The sequence below is a fragment of the Fringilla coelebs genome (assembly GCF_963513975.1).
Source record: "Fringilla coelebs genome assembly, chromosome: 3".
NCBI lineage: Eukaryota > Metazoa > Chordata > Aves > Passeriformes > Fringillidae > Fringilla > Fringilla coelebs.
The window spans coordinates 3,671,642-3,684,923 of NC_140030.1; the positions used below are offsets into that span (position 1 = coordinate 3,671,642).

General features: G+C 47.1%; 1 protein-coding gene across 2 annotated transcripts in view; it reads right to left on the reverse strand.

Moving 5' to 3' along the window:
• The window catches only part of XKR6 (XK related 6), a gene marked incomplete at both ends in the record, with an annotated part of 173,756 nt that overhangs the window by 114,403 nt on the left and 46,071 nt on the right, over positions 1–13,282 (reverse strand). Inside the window, 2 exons of one of the 2 annotated variants that reach the window (XR_014616066.1) lie at positions 8,645–9,790; positions 11,745–11,860. The exons of the other annotated variant lie outside the window; for it this stretch is intronic. Of the gene's footprint in view, positions 1–8,644; positions 9,791–11,744; positions 11,861–13,282 lie in introns of those variants that run through there. 2 annotated transcript variants of the gene reach the window in all.

A 13,282-nucleotide genomic window follows, 5' to 3' on the forward strand; every position in this document is an offset into this window, starting at 1 on the left:
GCTGAGCCCTGCCCAACACCAGACACAGAAGAGGGGCAGCTCTGGGGGTGGATGAAGCCCCACCTGAGGCTCTGGAATCCCAGCATCTCCGGTGTTACATGAGCCTGAACATGAACAAACCACCGAGTCACACTTAAAAGGGCCCTGATAAACCTTCCCCTCCTACCTCCAAAACCCTGTAGACAGAGTTATTTAACACAGCTATAAAAATAGCACCCAGACTGCCCTGCTGTGCCAGACAGAGCACAAACATCTGGCAGGCAACAGATCTTGTCCCCAAAAACTTAGCAGGAGGTTAGTGGGTAGCTCAATTCTAGATCCATATGTCCCAGGACCCAGGAAAGTATTTTATCCTCTATTCAACGCTGATCCTCCCAGCAATGTGGGAAAAACTGTTCCTGCCCAGAAAATGGGAGGGCAGGGATTTCCAACTCAGGAAAGCACAATGCCCAGCCTGGCTTTTTGTACTCAGATGTGAAGAATCACAGGCTGTACCCGAGAATCACGAGTGACACTGTTAAAAGGGAAATTCATATTAAATACAAATGCAAAGCAGCCCTTGGAGTGGAAATAATTCCTGGTGTGAAAGGGAAGTGGAGGCTGCGCTGTTGCTCAGCTGTCTCTGCACTCACAGCTCTTTTTGAATTCAGTGTTGGTACAGAAACACACTCCCACCTGGGACTCGCTTCCCCCACGTCTCTCCCTCTCTGGGAGGCTCCCAAAACCCTGGAGAGCCTGCACAGGTAATGGGATGTGCGTGGTTTCCATGGGATGTTCCTGTCTTTGCACTGGAATCATTGCTCTGCCATCTATTTCCATCATGGAGTCATGGAATGGTTGGAGTTGGAAAGGACTTTATAAATAATTTTATTTCAACTCCCTGCCACTGGCAGGGACACGTTGCACTATCCCAGGTTGCTCCAAGTCCTGTCCAACATGGCCTGGGACACTTCCAGGGATCCAGGGGCAGCCACAGCTTCTCTGGGCATGGACAATGCTTTGTGGATGTGGCTTCATCCCAGATGTAATTGCCAGCCCACCAAAAGGCAGGTACCCACATCCAGGCCTCCTCTCCAGGGTCCCACTGCAGCTCCTGGTGAGATCTCCAGGCAGCCAGAGGAGGCTGCAGTGGTTTTCCCCAGGAGCTGCCTCCCACGCGTGGCTGTAGGAGGAGCTGAACACGATCCCAGCCTGGCAGAGCCTCTTCCCTATCCTTACTCGACCCCTCAATTCACACACAGCTCCCTCTCTGGGAGCTCTCCTCAGCTGCTCCCTGGCCTGCCTGTCCTGTCTGTGCCGTGGAGATGGCTCTTTTGGGACTGGAGCACTTGCTGGGATCACAGGAGGACAGAGCCATGGATGGCGTGCTGGTGCTGAGGGCAGCCGGGGGCTCTTCACGCACGATGGGATTTCCTCACGGAAAACAAACGTTCTGGTGCAGGGCAGAGCTGGGGACAAACACCTGAGCACAGCAGCTCTGCTTGCAGCAAAAGCAGTGGGATCAGCAAAGGTGGGAGCAGGTCTGTGCTGGGCTCCCACAGAGCTTCTCTGAGTGACGGCTCTCAAATTGCATTAGCGAGTGAGATTGTCCCCAGAGGCCTCAGAACGGGGAAATGCTGGGAGTGAAGGCACCACAGGGACCAAAATCCACCTGGCAGCTCGCTGACAGCTGCACTGGCTCTGGGGCACAGGCTGGGAGCTCCTGCAAACTCAGCTGGAGGCTGCTGAACCCAAACCTAATCCAACACCTCATCCAGCACTGCTGGGAAAGGGGCTCAGCCTGGAGAAAAGGAGGCTCAGGAGGGACCTCCTGGCTCTGCACAACTCCTGACAGGAGGGGACAGCTGGGGGGTTCAGGCTCTGCTCTCAGGGAACAGGGACAGGAAAAGGGGAAACAGCCTCAAGTTGTGCCAGAGGAAGTTTTGGTTGGATATTAGGGAAAATTTCTTCATGGAAAGGGTAGTAAGGCACTGGAACAGATGTCCAGGGCAGTGATGGAGTCCCCATCCCTGCAGGGATTAAACAGCCCTGTGGATGTGGCCCTTGGGGACACGGGTCAGTGGTGGCAGTGCTGGGGGAATGGTTGGACTGGATGATCTCGGAGGACTTTTCCAACCTTAGCAATTCTCTGCCTCTGTGCTCTAATGAAGGAATCTGAGGTGTTTCCAAGCTGTCAGGAGCACTTGTGAGCTCTCCTCCAAGAGGCCGAGCATCCCAAATCTGCTCTCAGCAGCGAGAGCCCACGCTGGGTCTCCTCACCAGTTCCAGGTCCCACACCACCTCATGTCTTTATCTGCTTGGCTGGAGCTCTGCAACTGGGATTCAAAGTGGCTGCACAAGGTGACACCAGGAAATTCTGGTCTCTCACTTTAATAGTCTCTTTTTTTCTTGATGAACAAAGAATAGACTTTGTGGCACCTACAGATTAAATAGTAAATGCTGGTTGCTGCTTTCTGCAAAGACAATACACAAAGACACAAGAGCTGGGGAGTCTTACAAGCTCATTGTGTTGAATCGCAAATACAAGGAAAAATTTTCTCAACAGTTGGTTCATATTTGATGAAATGAAACCATAATATTTTGTAATGTGAGCATCTATGTTAAAGAACTTGACAATTGTTTGTTTATCTTGAGAAGAGGTAAACAAAAACACTCAGGGCAAGACAGGACAAGAGGACATGGCCTCAAGTTAGGCCAGAAGAGGTTTAGATTGGATATTAGGGAAAATTTAATCACCAAAAGGGTTGTGAAACATTGGAACAAATTACCTGGTTGATTCACAATTCTCTCAAAGTGGCTGCACAAGGTGACACCAAGAAATTCTCCCTTCTGCCATGCTGGCCAGTAGTGCTGGTTCTCTTAGAAGCCTTTGAGAATTTCACCCCAGGAATTGATGGTTATTTATTTATTTATTTGGAAAAAAAATGTCTTTTTTGAGTGGACAGAAAACATCCTGCCCACACACAAAGAAACAGAGCTGCAGGATGCTTTGAAAGCTGCTGCTCCTGGGGCTTTCTCCCCAGGTTTGGGTTTTTTCTTTTGAAAATAAAAACCAGGTTGTTTTGGGGTTTTGTTGTGGCCATAGAACCACACAATGGGAGTGTTCCTGCATCAAACGAAGATTCATTTATAATAATCACATTTGGAGTTTGCAAAGCAGCTTCTTGGAAGAATTGGTTGGAAGGGACATTAAAGAGTGTTGCATTCCATCTCCTGCCATTGGCTGGGACATCTTCCACTATCCCAGGTTGCTCCAAGCCCTGTCCAACCTGGCCTTGGACACTTCCAGGGATCCAGGGGCAGCCACAGCTTCTCTGGGAAACCTGTGCCAGGGCCTCCTCACCCTCACAGGGAAGAAATTATTCTTAAAATCCAATTAAAATTGTTTCATAGAGAAGATCCAGCCTGACCCCAGTGTCTCCATGAGCTTCTGTAACTGTTGGGATTCCCACACAGAGCCTGGAACACGCTGGATTTCTGTAGCAATCAGACTGGGCAGCTCCAAATGTCACAGGTGCTCACAAAGGGAACTACTGCACCTTGAAAGCATCTGAGTAACCATGAGAGTCATTCAGTTCAGAGAAGAGGCTGATATTTAAGCTACAGATGGAGAAAAATTATGTCAAGAGCATGGTTCAAACCACTGCAGTTTAAATAACCTCCTCCAGGCAGCTTTGGTAAACACAATGCCATAAAGGAGCCCTTGTGCTGCCACAGAGAGCTCTGAAGGCAGGAAATGACAGTGGTGGGTCACAGGGACTCCTCTGCTCCTGCTCTGCTCCTCTCATAAAGGGAAGGTGCTCAGAGGGAGCACAGCCTGGCTGCCACTCCTGATCCAGGAAAATGCTGCTGTAAAGGAAGGATTCCTCCCTGGAGCAACTTGGGAGAGTGGAAGGTGTCACTGCCCGTGCAGGAGGTTGGACTGGATGGTCTTTAGGGTTCCTTCCCACCCAGACCATCCTGTGGTTCTATGGATTGAGGCTCACGGCTGCAGATAAAATGTGCAATAACCTTTAAGTGATGGTTAATCCTCCCCTCCTCTCAGCCCTTTCATTTCTCTTCTCCTGCAGACCAGAAGCTCTGCAAACAGAATCCCAGAATGGTTTGGGCCGAAAGGGACCTTAAAGCTCATCTCATCCCACCCCTGCCATGGCCAGGGACACCTTCCACCATCCCAGGTTGCTCCAAGCCCTGTCTAGCCTGGCCTTGGACACTTCCAGGGATCCAGGGGCAGCCACAGCTTCTGTGTGCCAGGGCAGACCTGGATGCACTCCCTGATCCCCATAAAGCTTCACCTCAGCCTCGTTAGCTCCAGCATATCATTATCATTTTAATTGCCCAAACTTGAGTGCTTGTAATACCTTTATTAGATTGCACTCATCCCCCAGTGCCAGACACAGCCCAATTTAACAGGTCCAGTGCTGCATTTATGAGCAATGCAGCCTCTTTCATTACTGTCTGAAGGTAATTCCCCTTGATCCAAAACTTCCTGTGATGCACTGGAAGGGAGAGAAGGGAAAACTGCCAGGCAGGTCAAAGCACCCAGCTGGGGAGCTTGGAGCACTCCTGCCCTGTCCTGGAGCTCCCCACCTCCAGAGAAGCAGCCAGAGGGAATCTGGGAGACTCCCAGACACACAGCCTTCAGCAACAACTCTCACCTGCCCTGATCTTTGCAAACTAGATCCCAAACTGAGAGGGACTGAGCTCCCTGATGGTATTGAACAGCCTTCCTGGCTCTCCTGTGCCCCACATGTGCAGCAAATGTTTGGATCCTCAGGGCAGGGGAACCTTCCTGGTGTGGAGACAGCGCCTGGGGGGATTGGAGGGAGTTTGAGGGGGAGTTTTGACAGCCCATGCAGGGCAAAATAAGGTTTAAAGGCCAATATCTTGGTCAACTTGTGATTTTATATTTGTAAAACAGAAGAGAGAAAGGATTCTCCACATTGGATCCTCCACTTCTAATTAAGGGCAGCTCTGATTTCTGCTCTCTGTGAGCAGGAACAGGACCCAGGAATGGCTGAAACTGTCAAGGGAGGGTTAGGCTGGATAATGGGGAAAAGGTTCTTCCCCAGAGGGTGTTTGGGCACTGAACAGGCTCCCCAAGGAGTTTGGAGCAACATGGGAAACTGAAGGTCCCTGCTCATGGCAGGGGCTGGAATGAGAGGAGCTTTAGGGTCTCTCCCCACCCACCCAAACCATTCTGGGATCCTGGAACAGCATCCCAGTTTTTCAAGGCACTACAACTTCAGCATCTTGAGTATCTGAAGCAAACACCACAGGCAGTGTCTATTTTAGACCATATTATTCAGTTTCAATACTTCTCAACACCGGTTTTCTTTCTTTTTAATTGCAGCTTCACCTTTGGGATTAGTGATTTTATTTTATGATGGGATATTAAGAGTAGGCAGCCTTCTTTTTTCTTTCCTAGTCCAAGCCAGTATTTAGAAGGAATAGCTTAAATTATTAAATACACACAAGCACAGGAAACACAGGAAACTCTCAGCCATTATCCTATGAAGACAATGCCAATGCAAACACTGTAATAAAATATTCTTCACTGAAATCAACACTAATTTTCCCAGGCAATCAAATCCATCCCTGTGATCCCTCCTCCCAGGGAAAACAGCCAGCACAGCTAAATTCAGATCTCTGTGGCTCCATGCTTAAATTTGGCTCAGACACGCTGCAAATCAATGACTCCAGAAAGGTTTTCTAAGGAAAAAATTCCCAGTGGGCAAAGTTTGCTCCAGCCCACGGCAGCTCTCCTGACACAGCAGCAAAGAGCCCGGGGCTGCATCGATCTGGGAATCCAGGAAGGCTGAAGCTTTCAGTTGTGAACTTGTTGAGGTCACCACTGTTGGGACATGGCTCCTATGTCCAAGGGACAGTCCCCAAGGACAGCTCAGCCATGAGGACACCCCCAGAGGATGTTGCACCAGCAGTCCTGAAACAGCACTGAGTCTCTCAAAGCTTCTTCCTCATCCACCAACAGTGGGGATGGAGAAAGGGATGGAGCAGGTGTGGCAACACCTGCCAGCTCAGGAGGAAGAGGAGAGGACATGTCACAGGGAGTATTTTGGGTTGGAAAAGGCTTTTTTAAAGGCCTTCCAACCCCCTGCAGTGAGTCGTGACATCTTCAAACAGATGAGGCTGCTCAGAGATCCACCCAACCTGATCCTGAATGTTCTTAGGGATGGGGGAACCAGAACTTCCTTCCCTAGGTGTGAGAAATCTGTGGATTTCCCACACCTGTTTCACATGACACCCAGAAAACACCATTTTCTCTTCTCCAGAAAGTCTTGGTGCCTGTCTTTGATGTCCCTGAACTCTTACTCAGTAAGAAGATGAATGTATGTTCCACCGAGGTATTGTATGGTGGGTGCAAACCACAACCTCCATGATTTAAGGATCTTGCAACACCTTGGCCTCAAGACCATGGCAAAATAACACAATCATGGAAGATCAACCATTTCCCAGCACAGCCAAGGCCACCACTAACCCGTGTCCCCAAGTGCCACATCCAAGTGGCTTTTAAATCCCTCCAGAGATGGGGACTCCACCACCACCCTGGGCAGCTGTGCCAGGGCTCAGCAGCCCTTTTGGGGAAGAAATTATTCCTAATATCTAACCTTAATGTCTCCTGGGGATCTTGAAGCTGTTTCCTCTCATCCTGTCCCTGCGCCCTGGGAGCAGAGCCTGAGACCCCTGGCTGTCCCCTCCTGTCAGGGAGTTGTGCAGAGCCACAAGGTCCCCCCTGAGCCTCCTTTTCTCCAGGCTGAGCCCCTTTCCCAGCTCCCTCAGCCCCTCCTGGTGCTTCAGCCCCTTCCCCAGCTCTGTTCACTTCCCTGGACATGCTCCAGCAGCTCCAGCACAGGGGATGGGCACTGCCCTGGTCCTGGTGGACACACATTTCCTGGAACAGCCCATGGGCCATTGGCCTTTTTGGCCACCTAGGCACACCTGGCTCTTGCTCAGCTGCCTGTTGTCCACAGCATGGAAGTTCCAGCCCCACCAGACCAGAGCTGGAGCCCCTGTACAGCTTTTAAAACACCCCCAGCCCTGTCCCAGTCTGTGCCCCCAGTCCTGCAGAGAGCAGTGATGATGACAGTCCCTTGGCCAGGCAGCCAGAGCTGTGTCATCAGGCTGAGAAACAGCTCAGCACCAAACTGACAGAGGCTGAATCATTTCTCCTTCCATACCCATAGCCCAGGATCAATGAACCTCTGCCATGACTCCTCCTGTGAATCACTTAAGAGGGGGAACAGTGAAACCACTTCATAGGAAGCAGTTTTAAAAATGTCCTGCTCTGCATAAGATAAGTTTGCCACAGAGAAGGGGGGAAAAACATTCAAGCATGTTCAGCATCTTATAGATTAATCCCAGGCCTAGAGCCAGGATAATTACTGCCAGAAGGAATAAAAGTAACATAAATATAGGTTAACACACAAAGGGTCCCGTTTGCAAGGTTTTACACATCACCAGCTCACAGGCGGATTTGTAAATTTAATTATAGAAAGATTTATAAAAGCAGGTAATACCCAAAGGGTCGTAAAAATAATTTTACTACACTGAAGAGAACAAAACAAAAATTTAAAAAAAAATAAAAGAAACTCCAAACATTTTAAATTAAGTAGGGCATCTGATGGATCTCCTGAAGCCCTTCCGCAGGATCCAGCCCAGACTGCGGAGCAGCATCCGCCACAGCCTTCCAGAAATGCCATTTCCAGAGGAGAGCAGATAAGTCACTCTGACAGCCTTGTGACCTTCCAGAGCTGATGTGCTTAAAAAAAAAAAATCTTCTTTTTTTTTTGCAGAGGGTGCTCCTGGTAAGGTCAAAACCTTGTTAGGATGGGGGAGGACAATTCCAAAACACCTTTGCTACAGGGGTGCTGTGAAATCTCTGGAATTGCTGGTTCCCACCAGGATTAATGGTGTTTTTCTGCCAAGGACAGCTTTGGGGGAGGAGGATGGTTCCCTGCCCATGGCAGGGGGTTGGAATGAGATGATTTTTAAGGTCCCTTCCAACCCAAACCATTCTGTGACTCTGTGATTAAATATCACTGGGCTGGATTTAGTTTTTGAAGGAGCTGTTGCCAGTGAAGGAAAAAGCAGGAGCAGGGCTGTCCAAGCAACTCAGCATGGAAAAACAGGGATATTCTCTGCCAACCGTGCAACAAGAGTGTTATAAACTCTCTCCTTCTATGAATGCTACATTCTTAAAGAAAAATGAAATACTGTTACAAGGTGTGTATGAAAGGAAGGCACAGGGCAGGAACAGGGAGGAGAACTCCATTCTGGGCTTCCCACTAAAATACAGCCACCCTTAGAAACCTGAAATTGTTACCTATAAACCCTCTTTTTGGTGTATAAACCACGTTTCTGACCTATTCAGTGCTTTCTGCTCCAGGAGACACTTCCTGAAAGATCCCTGGGAGTGATGCAAATGCTAAACCAAGCTTCTGTCAGTACAGCAAAACATGCTGTCACTTTTAAATGCACCTTTTGGGGACTTCAAACACTCCTGGCTGGAATGCTCTGCTATTCCCATGCCTGGTGTGTGTGAGGAGAAAATGTTCAGGATGCTGAATGCCTGTAAAAAAGCATTTCAAAGGATCACAGACAAAGATTTTTTTGGCCTGAAAATACACATTTATTAGGAAGAAAACCTATGGGGTTACAAATATCATAAATAAAATGTAGTGTGATAAAAAATCCCTCAGGACTGAGCAGTTAATCTCTGGAAAATGGGGACAGGACACTCCACTTTGCCACGATCAGCATCAGTTCTGCACAGGTGGCTCTTGGAATCTCATTTCACACCAGTTGTTTCTGTGCACAAAGATCCAGGCTGGACATTCCAAACCCTTTTTTTATGTAAATCTGTTCCTACAGCTTGAAAACCTCCACACAGGACACTAGAGCTGTTTGCAAGAGTGTGGTTTAAATATACATCAATGTGTATTAATGTACGTAGTGAGCACCCAAAACAGCACAGGGAGAGTCACAATCCATCTGCCTTGGGAAGGGCTGATCCCAGGAAGCAGCAGCAGCATTATGGGATGGCACAGGATGGACTGGGATGCAATAATGGGAATGCAAATTGAATCTCAGTATCAAGGAAGTGCCACTAAATCAGAGGCTGCAGCAGACGCAGCCCGGAGGAGCCCGGTCCCCCGGGCCGTGTAAAACTGGATTAGGTGTGAACTTCAAACCCAGTGTGATGTGGAATAATCCTATGCTGGCAGAAAGGGATCAAAGCTAATTTCTCTAACTTGCTTAATCTTCTGCGGAGATGTCTGAACTCGGGAGACACAGCGGACCGGGAGTCAAAGCCCTGCTCTGCCAGAGGGTTCAGCAGGGGCTGAGGGAGAACAGAGCACGTTAAAAACCCTGGGGAGTGGAGTTGTTTCTGATGAGCTTTTAGAAAGTCAGGGAATCACAGGATGGACTGGGTTGGAAGGGACCTTAAAAATCATCTCATCTCTTAAAATTCCTCCCTGGAAATGTCCAAGGCCAGGCTGGATGGAGCAACCTGGGATAGTGGAAGGTATCCCTGCCCATGGCAAAGGGGTGGAACAAGATCGGATTTAAGGTCCCCTACGGCCCAAACCATCCTGATTTCATGATTCTCTGTCTCTATACCTGGATCAGCTCTGCTGACATAAAATTCCAGAAACTTAAAGTAACCCAACCAAACAACAGGAAAAAAAAAATCCACTCCTTCCCACATTAAATGAACAGATTGATCCAAGCACTGGAACATCTCACCACCCATAAAAACCTTTCATACCTAAAAAACAAAAAAAGAGAAAAGAATAAAATTAAATAAACAGTAGTGCTCAAATCTTAACTAAACCATTATCCATCAATTAAAGCTTAAAAGGTGAAATAAAAAGAGGATGTTCAGGGATGCCTGATGGGGTGGCAGAGCTCATCCCACCAAAGGTTCAGTGTCTGAGGTGCAGACCCAGTCAAAGCTGGAGCCAAAAGGTCAGGATTTCTAGGACAGGACACATGGCAGTGTCAATGACTGAGAGAGCCAAGACCAGCAGCTCTGACTGGGCACCTCACTTGGAATCACTGAATCTTAAAGGTTGGAAAAGTCTTTAAGGTCATCGAGTTCCCCCAGCACTGCCAAGACCACCACTAGCCCATGTCCCCAAGTGCCACATCCACAGGGCTTTGAAATCCCTTCAGGGATGGTGATTCCACCATGGGCAGGCAGCCTGTTCCAGTGCCTGAGCACCCTTTCAGTGATGGAACAGACAAATGAAGTCAGATGGAATAAAAGATCCCAGCAGTGCAAATTAACCATTTCAAAGACTTTAAGAAAATAATTTTACAGGTGGGTGCCAATTGATTGGTAATTACACCTTAAACTGGGACAGGAATTGGGATTTCTGATTTGGGATGAGATCCTTCCACACTCAGTGCTCCCTTCATGCTGCTAAAAGGATGCTGGTAACTGATAAACGCAGAGCTGCAGGAGAAACAGTCTACTTTGAGGTGTAAATCAGCTCTTACACTGCAATCTACAAATGATTCTGCTGGATAAAAAGCACAAAATTAAGTACAAAGAGGCCAAATCACCTCAAATAATGATTAACCATAAGTGGATACATTATACCACAGACATGTCTCTGCTCTGTTAAATATTAATTTAAATGGACACATTTTAAACTACATATAATAGGGATAAGCACTTTTTGTTAAAGGAGAGCAACTCGTGTTAGTGAGTAAGAAAGGAACAGCTCAGAGGAGAGCAGAAGGATTTCAAGCAAGAACAGTCCAAGGATAAGAAAAATATAGGTACAGTAACCTGATACAATTACATGCATGTAAACATGTGCATTCAGTGCAGGTTTTCTAAAGAATTCCTCAAAATCTTGAATTGCAAACTAAATAAGATAATATATTGCTGATCTCCAAATCTGTGAGATCATTCAGCTTTCCAGAATGGAGTAACACTGAGCTAAAACACACACAGAGCTGAAACCAGCCCAGCTTTGGCTGCAACTCGAGGCAACGTCAGCAGCTGCCACTGCAAAATGTGCAGAGAGCTCTCTCCAAGCTTCATACACACCCCCTAAATAAATCCTGTGCCAAAACACAGCAAATACTCTCTGTCAGAGACCAAGCTGTAAAGCTGTTTGGCTTGGTTTTTTTGCTTCCTTAAGTTCCAGCTTGAGGAGTGCTTGGGAATGCTCTGACATGGAAAGGGAAATAGCCTGAGCACATCCCCACCGTGTTTCCTCCACTGCTGGTATTATGGTGTTATGATATGTATAAATTTTCTGGTGATAATTTACTGATAAATTTGGTACATTTGCCAATTACCTGTCAACAAAAAACTTGGAAGTTATGGAATCATAGAATCACAAAATTACACCATCAGGGAATGGTTTGGGTGGGAAAGGACATTAAAGCCCATCCAGTTCCGCCCCTGCCATGGGCAGGGACACCTTCCACCATCCCAGGCTGCTCCAAGCCCTGCCCAACCTGGCTTTGGACACTTCCAGGGGCAGCAACAACTTCTCATGTAATTTTTGGCTTTGTACAATGCTGTCTAAACTCCCCTCTAGCTCCCAAAGCACTTTTGGGGGTATTATGGGATACCCAGGACTATTTGCAAGAGAAAACCTCATGGAGAAGGAAAGAGAAGCTTTGCAAAGCAGCAGAAGTTGTGGCTGAAGACAAGACCAGAAGAGTGACAGCACAACAGAAGCCTTTCTTGGTCTCATTACCATTTTGCTGGAAGTTTTCCAGAGCGCTGGTCTCCTACAGCTCCTTCTATGATGGAATCAGGTGATGTCAAAATAACCCAAATTCTGCCTTAGGGCTTCGTTCTCTTTGGTTTAAGCTAAAAACAAACACACACATGGATGATTATGGAATGGAAAACACAAGAAAAGTAAAATAATGGGTTTTTGCAGGATTCTGAATTGTCATGAACAGTGAAAACAAATAAATATAAACAAAGAATAAAAATTATTTATCCTAAACAATGGGTATAATGTATATACATTAAAATATATATACAATGGAATAAAGGGATGAAAATAACAGGTAAGAAACCACATTGTGTTTGCAACAGATGACAGAAATGAACAGAAATCTGTTTACAGGAGCTGAAAACACGCTGCCACGGTGTAGTCCTGACTTTTTTCACCATTTACCCAGCTGCAATTACCACCACCTCAGCCACAAACAGCACATCTGGGGAGGGAGGGGAATTATTAGGGGCTCCTTTGTCATCCCGAATTACCTGCCCTGTGTGTGTACACAAGCACTGGCTTAAACATTCAAAGGAATTTGCCTCCAAGAAAAGTCATCTTTATTGTCATTGTCCCCAATTTCACGGCCAGACCAGCGACACAGCCCGGCTGTGTGTCAGCACAGCCCCCAGTTTGAGGAATCCACACTGACACGACAAGAACTAATCCTATTATTTCCTTAACGGCATCTGAATAGGCGTTTTCCAAGTGCTGCTTCTTATTGTAAGTTTAACCCATGTGTTAATTCTCTTACTGAGATCTCAAGCTGCTTTCTCTAGAATCGGGGATTTAAGGGAATCAAATCCCTTCTATTCAATTTGCTACTTAAGAGACAAACCTTTCAAAATTAAACTTGCAGGCTGTTTGCCTGAAAAACATCCCTTCTCTTTCCAAGGAAAGTATCTCTAAAACCCGTTTTAAGCACAGAGAGAAGAAGTTTTTAGCACATCTCAAGTTTAAACCTGACAGCAGCTGCCTTGAAGCAAGAACCAGGAGGGCAGAAATTCATTGGGGAAAAGATTTTCAGTTTATTTTAATACCAATTTGATGAGTGAGCATCCAAGCAGTGCTTTATTTGAGTAAATTATTTCCTGTTACTGTGATTCTCCTCCAGTAAACTACAATCACAGAATGGTTTGGGTTGGAAGGGATCTTAAAGGTCATTTTGTTCCAACTACCTGTCATGGGCAGGGACACCTTCCACCATCCCAGGTTGCTCTAAGTCCCATCCCATGTGGCCTTGGACACTTCCAGGGATCCAGGGCAGCCACAGCTTCTCTGGGCAATATTCAAAGGTGATCAAGTGAGGAAAGACTTGGGCAAAACCCAACCCCTTGCAGACACTTCCTGTGGCTGAAAAAATTTTTGAGGACACCATGCTCAGGGGAGTTTTCCTTTCTGTAATCAAATATTAAGCTATGAAGCCCCATGAAAACAAACACCTCACTCTACACACACACACAGACACTTTCTGTGCTTTCCAGCAAAGCCACAACAACAGATTTGCT